Genomic DNA, 8,148 nt, shown 5'->3' on the forward strand with positions numbered 1-8,148 from the left:
ACACATGACCAAAAAACAGAGTTGGCCTCAAATAAAAGAAAATTACAGCATTTTTCTCCCTGTAGCAAACTATATTTATTTCATAAATATAAATGGATAGTATGATGACTCTTAAATCCTTAAGGGATAGAAACCCATGTGCAGAAACATGTTTTGTCTAAATCAAGTTTAAAATTGGGTTTGATTTACTCTGCTGAAGAAAATGTGATCATCTTTACAAGAAAATTGGCAAATTCAGGATCTCCCATTTTCCCTGACCCATGGCATCCTCTGCCTCCCACATCCCAGACCAATTTGGTGCTCACTATACATTTGTTTCTCTCTTGGGATCTGGGCATTACCATATCCATTCACAGGCTGTTAGACTCACAAGAAGAACATTTGCACTCGCAGAATTCAGACTACACCCAGGTCCAATGAAGTCAAATCTATGTAGTTAGAACCATAGGTACAGGTGTTTTTGGAAGCTCACAGGTGACTTCCAAAGTCGCCTTAAAGGTCATCACAGGTGACTTCACTGTGTATCTGGGGCCAAAACCACTCTTAGAAGTCTGATATGGTTTGGCTGTGTCCCCACCCAAATGTCATCTTGAATTCCCACGTGTTGTGGGAGGGGCCCAGTGGGAGGTAACTGAATCATGTGGGCAGGTCTATCTTATGCTGTTCTTGTGATAGTGAATAAGTTTCATGAGATCTGATGGTTTATAAGGGGGAGTTTCCCTGCACAAGCTCTCTCTTTGCCTGTTGCCATCCATGTAAGGTGTGACTTACTCCTCCTTGCATTCTGCCATGATTGTGAGGCCTCCCCAGCCAAGTGGAACTCTAAGTCCATTAAACCTCTTTCTTTTGTAAATTTCCCAGTCTCAGGTATGTCTTTATCAGCAGCATGAAAACAGACTAATATAAAGTTTCACCATGCAGTCGGGTGTCTCAGAATCAGAGAAACCCATGGAGAGTCCCCTAACTCTGATTTCCACTGGCAATAGGTGTGCTTCTATTCTTTCCCTGTGACAGCTTGATGTGATGGCTCTTGCTGTCTTCCTCACTGCTTAAGATGATATCATGTCCCTGTCCAGAAGTCAACCCTCTAAATGTACACCTGGCCATACTCATTCATTCATTCAAAGCTATTGATGGCTCCAGATTGCCTAACCTTAACCCTAGACAGGGCCATAAGTGAGAACACTGAAGCTTCCATTGAGCTCACATTCTAGTGAGAGGGTCAGACACAGTACAATAAACACAAAACTCAAATAGGAATTGTTTCCAAAAGTGAACCAGGACAAAGAGGAAGGGGAGGTAATTTTGGAAAGGGGAAGGTGAAAAGCCACTCTGAGGAGGTGGTGTTGGAATAAATCATTCAGTATTTGGACAAAGAAGCTTCTTCCAAGCAGAGAGTCCAGGAGGTGCAAAGCGCCTGGGGTGAATTTGTCTTGTAGGGAAGGTTGAACGGCAGGACGTTGAGTTTCTGAATCCGTCGCTGCTGTCACAAATTACCGCCCACGTCATTGCTTAAAACAACACCCATTTATTCTGTTACCATTTTGGACATCAGAATAAAATAAAGGTGTCTGCAGAGCTGTGTTTCTTCTGAGTATTTCAGAGAAAAACAATTTCTTTCTGTTTCTGGCTTCTAGAGGCTGCCTGCATTCCTTGGCTCATGACCCCTTCCTGTATCTTCAAATTACATCATGCAACCTCTGCTTCCTGCAGCCTGTGTCTTTTCTGCAGCTTTCACTCTCCCACTTCCTTTTGTAAGGATCCCTGTGATGACAGCAGACCCACGTGGATAAGGCAGGTGTTCTGAATCTGTCCACACCATACCTGATGAGCAGAGATGACTGAGTGGCTCGAAAACTTTTCAGGAATGTCTACAACTAATTGAACGTAAACCAAGACTGACAAATACCTGTCCAAATCAAACAATGTTCTGTGACATTCAGCTCCAATCAGCTGAAGTGTAGACAGCAACACTCGTCCCAACCTGGTCTGCCCTGGATACCCACAATGCTGAGTGCTCCATTTTGAAGGGATGTAGTAGAGTGAATGCTACTATAAGAAACTGTATCCCAGTCACTTCAGACTTCTGTAACAAAATACCTTAGATTGCATGGCTTATAAACAGCAGACATTGATTTTCATAGTCCTGGAGCTGGGAGTCTAACATCAAGGCGTAGCCAATTCAGTGTCTAGTGAGGACTCACAACCTGGTCTCACCCAGAGACTCCTGGCACTGAGTGGTTGATTTTGAAGAAATATAGAAATGTTAGCGCTGGTGTAAGGAACCGTATTCTAGTCTGTTCAGACTTCTCCAGCAAAATACCGTAGCCTGGGGGCTCACAAACAGCAGACATTTACTGCTCACACTTCTGGAGGCTGGGAGTCCAAGGTCAAGGCGTGCCAGATTCAGTATCTTGTTAGGACCCGCTTCCTGGATTAAGATGGAGCCTTCTTGCTGTATCCTTACATGGTACAAGAGGTGAGGGAACTTTCTGGGGTCCTTTCTGTACGGACACTGATCCCATTCATGAGGGTCCAGCTTATGACCTCACCACCTCCCAAGGGCCTTACCTCCTAACATCATCTCTTTTCTGGTGAGGATTTCAATATATGAATTTGGGGTGGAACATAGATGTTCAGACCATAGCCGACTCTTAACCTCAACATGCATGCGTGCATATTTATTCTAAACCAAATTAAGACACAGGAAGCACAAGAATTTTTTGTGTGTGCTATTTAAGATTTGAAGGGCTGCTGTGTAGTGTAAATATCACAGACATTCTACAGGATCCCTCAGGGAGTACCTGTGATCCATGAAACCTACCTAGAGATGGATTTTGTCTCCCTAAAAGGAAAACCCACACAATAGAGCTGGTGGAATGTGGAACAAACCTACCCCTAAACTAATTGAAGTATCACTGCCTATGGCTGGAGGCTGGACAGGTCTTGGCAAGGGTGTTGTGGGCTTAACTTAGTCATCAATTGGGCAATATGACTACATGGGAATTATATAACCAGATAGGAAACTGCCATTGAATTTTATTTCTTTTTGAAAACACATTGATATGTGTTACTTCACTTGTTCTTTAAGCATGAATTAAGCACATTAGCTATTGTTCCCTGCTCTTTATAGCCTTTCTAATGAATAAAGGTGGATGCAACTTCAGATCTTCTGACCTAGTGTGGATCTGGGCATTCTCCTCCTATCAGGGTTACATTCTATTATTGCTACTGTATCTTTGTTTGCAATTAATTTGGCCACCCAGAGACTATTGTTTCCATATGTGGACAATATGCAAAGTGTATCTGTCTTCCTGCAAAACAAAACAAAACACAAATACATCATTTTCCCGGTGTCTCATAGATGTTCATAGCCAGGGGCAAAGTTTAGTCTCTCTAGCAAGCTGTTACATAACAGCGACAGGCTGTGAGTCACTTGGGGATATAGGGGATTCTGCTAAGTACACAAAATCAGCTCCTTTTAGTTACTTCTTCACAACACCTGTGGAGAGTGTGGGTGGTTCATCTAGAACAAAGGTCTCACATTCTAAGATTTGAATTCAAGGGCACCTTCTAGGATGGACACAGGGTAGGAGATCAAATTATGTTGTTCAATTCATATTTGATTTGATTTTATTTTGAGGCAGGGTGTTGCTGTGTTGCCCGGGCTGGAATGCAGTTGTCTGATCATAGCTCATTGCAGGCTGCACATCCTGAGCTCAAGTGATCCTCCCACCTAAGCCTCCTGAGTAGCTGGAACTATAGATTCATGCTACCACACCCGGCTAATTTTTTTTTTTTTTGTATTTTTTTAGACACAGGGGTCTCATCATATTGCCCACCTGGTCTTGAAATCCTGGGCTCAAGTGATCCTCCTGCCTTGGCCTCCCCAAGTGTTGGGATTTCAGGCGTGAGCAACTGCACCCAACCTGAAAAAGTCTCATATTTTAAGACTCTGATTCATGAATACCTACTGCTTTTTTTCTAGGACAAGCATAGAGTAGGAGGTCCAATTATGTTGTTCAATTCATGTATTTTTAAACAAATCCAGTTCGTAGTCTGACTTGCAGTAAGCACCTTAATAAGCCATTTTAATGAAAGGATGGTTGAAGGTAAAGTCCCTAAACTGGAGACGATGATCATTAGATATACATTGTGATGATTTGTGGTGATACAATTAGATGGGAATACATAGCCCAATAGGAACCAGGGCAGGGGTTAGGGTAGCTCCCTGCAGGCAAGATTCTAGGTAATGTCTGGATGTGAGAGACCAGGGTTCCACTGGCTAGGAGAAACCAGCAGGAGACAGAGGATGTGGGAAACACAGCAGATATTCTGTGTCTCCTCCCACATTCTCCAGTAAAAAACTTCCAAGTCCATTCGAAACTTTGAAATAGGACTTTATTTGGAAACTGAGTCTTTGTAAATGTAATTAGTACAGGATGTCAAGATGAAGTCATGCTGGATTCAGGACCCTAAATGCGGTGATAGGTGTCCCTGCAAGAGAGAGAAGAGGAGACACAGACAGAGAAGGCCCCGTGGAGACAGAGGCAGGGACTGCAGTGATGTGGTCAAGGACTGCTGGGAGCCACTGGAAGCTAGGGAGAGGCCAACAAGAGAACTAGATCAAAAATTACTTATTTTTACATTTAAAATAATGAAAAGACTATAATTGGATTATTGGTGACACAAGGGGTAAATGCTTGAGGGGCTGGATACCCCATTCTCCATGATGTGATTATTTGCATTGCATGCCTGTATCAAAACATTGCATATATCCCATAAATATATACACCTCCTGTGTACCCACGAAAATTAACAATAACAAATTTTGAAAAACACACAACGCAGAGATAATACATTTATGTTGCTTTTAGCCACTCAGTAGGTCATTTTTTTAAAAAATATATTTTTAGTGGTCATTTTCTGCCAGGTGTGGTGACTCACACCTGTAATTCCAGCACTCTGGGAGGCTGAGGTGGGCAGATCACCTGAGGTCAGCAGTTCGTGACCAGCCTGGCCAACATGGTGAAACCCTGTCTCTACTAAAAATATAAAAATTAGCTGGGCATGGCGGTGTGCACCTGTAATCCCAGCTACTCGAGAGGCTGAGGGATGAGAATCACTTGAACCTGGGAGGTGGAGGTTGAAGTGAGCCGAGATAAAGCCACTGCACTCCAGCCTGGGCGACAGAGTGAGAACCTGTCTCAAAAAAATTTGTCATTTTATAGCTCCCCACTGCAGCTGTCCCCCACCCTTCCCTTTGATGACCACTTTTGCAGGCTTCAGGGGGACCAGAGAACAAAGCTGGGGCCTCGCAGCCCCACTACACTGCCAGCCGGGGAGAACAAGTCACAATTGCAAATTATCCTAACAGTTAGCACCTGTACTTGGAGGCTCTGCAAAGTGAGGAGGCCCCAGCTCCGCCTTGTACAGGGGTCCATTTGGCAGTGACCTTGCTCTGGAGATGACGATATTCCTTTGGCCTGAGGGAACTGATGTTGATGAAACTGGTGGCATCGAGTGGCTCCTGGTCACCCTGCATGTTCATGCTCACCAGCTCCTCGTTGTAGAGAGACAGTGGGGAATTTTGGCCTTGGATGTACACCTGGCCCTTGAAGACAGACACCTGTACTTTCTCTTCCACTCACTCCTGGACTTGGCGATGCAGTGGTGAACAAATTTACACTCAGGGCTGTGCCAGAAACCAGTGTACAGCAGCTCAGCAAATTTCAAGCGCAGGCCTTGTTTAATTTCGCACACTTCCCAATCCATGGTGAAGGCCTTGATGTCTAAATGACCGTGGTAAAGGATGGCGCCTGCTGGGGTCTTGTAGATGCCTCAGGACTTCATCCCAGTGAAATGGTTCTCCACAATACGGCGCAGGCCATGCTTGCCCAAGACTTTGTTCAGGTACATGAAGAGCTCCAAGGAGGTCTGGTGGGTGGCGCCATCCTTGACGTTGGTCATCTTCGTGAGACTCCTGTTTTGAACACGATCTCAACAATGTCAGGGATGTTGGAGGCTGTGGCAGGGTCCTGGGTCTTCATGCAGACACCTGGAGGTGCTTATGGTACTTGGGGTTCTCCAGGATTCCAGCCTCATAGCTGATGTGCATGAGGTTCTCCATGCTCCACGGGTTCTTGGGAGTGACTGCGATGGGAATTTGATGTTGCTTTGCATATTCCATCAGATTGTTCTGGCTCTTGAACCAGTTGTAGAACTCGGGCATCCTCCGGGGAGCAATGACCTTAATTTGGAGGCCAGTGAGTAGCAGGTGAGCTCAGACCGGACCTGATCATTCCCCTTTCCCGTGGCGCCACAGGATACACACTTGGCCCCTCCCGCTGGGTGATTTCCACTTGTTTGCGGGCAATGCAGGGCCTAGCCAGAGAGGTGCCCTAGGGCAGCAGTCCTCATACAGGGCACTGGACTGGATGGACAGCCAGATGAACGCCTCCACAAAAACCCCCTGCTGACATCCTCAATGAACACCTTGTTGGCCCCAAGCTTCAGTGCTTTCTTCCTGTCTTCCTCAAAGTCTTCCTTCTGCCTGATGTTGTCCAGGTAGGCAATTATGTCATGACCTTGTTCCTTCAGCCACACGAGGATGCAGGAGGTGTCCAGGCCACCACTGTGGGCCAGAACCATGGAGCCTTTGCTGGACATAGCGTCTGGGATTGGAGGTGCGAGTTCCTGGCATCTGGAATCTGTCTTCACGGTGCAGTGAACCACTCCAGCCCTAGGCAGCAGAGGCAGGCGGTAGAGCAAGAGGAGGTCATTTTTTACAGCAGCCGTACCAAACTAGCACCATTCAGGTTAGAGGCAACACCAAAATCAATGAGAAATGTCAGGTGGGTTAACACACTGACTGAGAGTTTCGGTCAACGTGGACCCCAGGCCCATGAGCCATGCTCAAGACACATGGTGGAGAGTGTTGTGGTATACACTGAAGCTTTGAATTCTCCTTTGGAGCACCATGGCCTTGGTGTGGCTATCAGATGTGCTTGGATTCAGTGCCTATCAGCTGAGGAGCTGAGCCTACTGAGTACTCTGTGTGTCAAAATTGGCCAGCATTTGGGACAGTTCTGGGCTATCAGGTGGAGACAAGACTCCATGGCAGACATGAGCCAGAGCCGAAGAGAGAAGGGCATAGGAGGCAGGATAATGGCCCCCAAAAAAGGGACATTCCAATCTCCAGAATCTGTGAATATGGTACCCTGCAATGGAGAAAGAAAATAAAGGTTGCAGATGGAATTAAGTTGGCTAAATCACCCCACCTTAAAACTGGGAGATTGTCCTAGACTGTTCAGGCTGGGCCCAATCTAGTCACAAGAGTCCTTAAAAGTAGACAAAGTTCAAGGCCAGCCTGGGAATCGTGGCAAGACAATGTCTCTACTTAAAAAAAAAAATAGCCAGATATGGAGGCACGCACCTCAGCTACTCCGGAGGCTGAGGCGAGAGAAATGCTTGATCCCAGGAGTTGAAGGTTATAATGAGCTATGACTGTGGCACTGTATTCCAGCCTGCGTGATAGAGCTAGACTCTATCTCAAAAATATTAAAAGGCTGGGCACAGTGGCTCATGCCTGTAATCCCAGCACTTTGGGAGGCTGAGGCAGGAGGATCACTTGATCCCAGGAGGTGGAGGCTGCAGTGAGCTGTAAGGACACCACTGCACTCCAGCCTGGGCAACACAGCAAGACCCTGTCTTAAAAAAATGAAAAACAGCAGAAGAATCAGAGATGAGTATGGTGGTCTCTGGAAGCTAGAAATGATGTTCAGTTTATAGTCGGCCAGAAATGGAGACCTCGATTCTACAACCACAAGAAACAATTCTGCCACCATCCCTGAAAAGCAAGGAAATGGATTATGCCCAACATCTTTTCTAATAAAATGAAGCCCTACTGACACCTTTTTGCTATTTTGTTATTTTTTTTTAACTTTTATAATTATAACCACTTTAATGAATGATTTAATGTAAAAATTAGGAAAAAAATAAACATTTGTATCCGACCAAAGATCTTAAAAAATGAATATGCCTTACATCTGTTCAAAAGAGATTCTAAAACGAAATTCACAAGGATTTTTTATTCTTGGTGAAGGTGTTTATTTTTTAAGATAATGTCAACATTTACTTGAGATTAAG

At 45.1% G+C, this 8,148-nt stretch overlaps 1 pseudogene; it reads right to left on the reverse strand.

Moving 5' to 3' along the window:
• Positions 1-5,377: 5,377 nt before the first annotated feature.
• Positions 5,378-6,669, reverse strand: LOC105721613 (argininosuccinate synthase-like; annotated as a pseudogene).
• Between the last annotated feature and the right edge of the window lie 1,479 nt (positions 6,670-8,148).

The sequence above is a fragment of the Aotus nancymaae genome, unplaced genomic scaffold (genome assembly GCF_030222135.1).
Source record: "Aotus nancymaae isolate 86718 unplaced genomic scaffold, 86718_ANA_hifiasm-v0.15.2.pri h1tg000058l, whole genome shotgun sequence".
Lineage (NCBI taxonomy): Eukaryota > Metazoa > Chordata > Mammalia > Primates > Aotidae > Aotus > Aotus nancymaae.